At 50.6% G+C, this 1012-nt stretch overlaps 2 non-coding genes across 2 annotated transcripts; both read left to right on the top strand.

The window, feature by feature from the left end:
* The first annotated feature begins 107 nt into the window (after nt 1–107).
* On the top strand, nt 108–180 carry Pmar_PMAR022103. The gene has a single exon. It is a non-coding gene; the product is annotated as a tRNA-Glu (tRNA).
* Nucleotides 181–244: 64 nt separating this feature from the next.
* Nucleotides 245–315, top strand: Pmar_PMAR022102. Its single transcript has one exon. It is a non-coding gene; the product is annotated as a tRNA-Gly (tRNA).
* The last annotated feature ends 697 nt before the right edge of the window (nt 316–1012 follow it).

Here is a 1012-nt window from a genome sequence, read left to right as displayed (position 1 = left end):
TGGGAAGTGCGCACGTGTGTACGTGTTTGGGTAGCGGTTAGGATCCGTCATCATGTCTCGGTGTGTATAATAACTGGCACTAGCCTATAGACTCCGCTTTGCAGCCTTCCGATGTAGTCTAGCTGGTTAGGATTCGTGGCTCTCACCCACGCGACCGGGGTTCGAGTCCCCGCATCGGAAACTATTTTTCCATAGATAATGCATTTTCACTGGCCAGGTAAGCGTTGCAAAGTTTATTTTATTGGCATCATTGGTCTAGTGGTAGAATACAACGTTGCCATCGTTGTGACCCGAGTTCGATTCTCGGATGATGCAGTTTTGCCAATCGGTGTCTTCAATGTTGATCCCCGGACCCCCGTCCAATGTTGAGAGCTACCCGTGATGTTGAACATCTCGGTAGCTGCTCGCCTAGACTGATGCTCTGTGTCTAGGCAACTCTGTCCAGGGGGGGGCGGGGTATATCAGCCCGAATGGCCGGTTATAGGGGGGGGGGGGTTCTTCACTAGCATTCACCATGGATGTAGTTTAGCGACTCAAACTGGTATCTTCTTTGAGGCAGGGTAGCTACGCTGATTTTTAGGGCAATGAGCTAGTCCTGTGAATTGTATGAAATACTCGTCGTCCGCTGATGATCATCCCGGAAAGATGGAGAGTACGCCTCATATGCTATCCAGTACCACTCATCCTTGATTTCTGGGTTTGGACAGGGTTTTTAGAGTCACCAACCCCAGCCCGGCGTGCTACCGTACCGACCCGTGATTTGGTATGTGCAAGCGTGGTTTCTGGTGACACTAAGTTGTCACTACAGAAGATTAAATTATATATACTCTCTTTCACTATCTGGAAGTAGTTCGGGTTTCGGGTTTTCGGGTTTCGGGTTTCGGGTTTCGGGTTTCGGGTTTCGGGTTTCGGGTTTCGGGTTTCGGGTTTCGGGTTTCGGGTTTCGGGTTTTCGGGTTTCGGGTTTCGGGTTTCGGGTTTCGGGTTTCGGGTTTCGGGTTTCGGGTTTCGGG

The sequence above is a fragment of the Perkinsus marinus genome, assembly GCF_000006405.1.
Source record: "Perkinsus marinus ATCC 50983 genomic scaffold scf_1104296945886, whole genome shotgun sequence".
In the NCBI taxonomy this organism is placed as follows: Eukaryota; Perkinsozoa; order Perkinsida; family Perkinsidae; genus Perkinsus; species Perkinsus marinus.
This window is presented reverse-complemented; position numbering and strand designations above follow the sequence as displayed.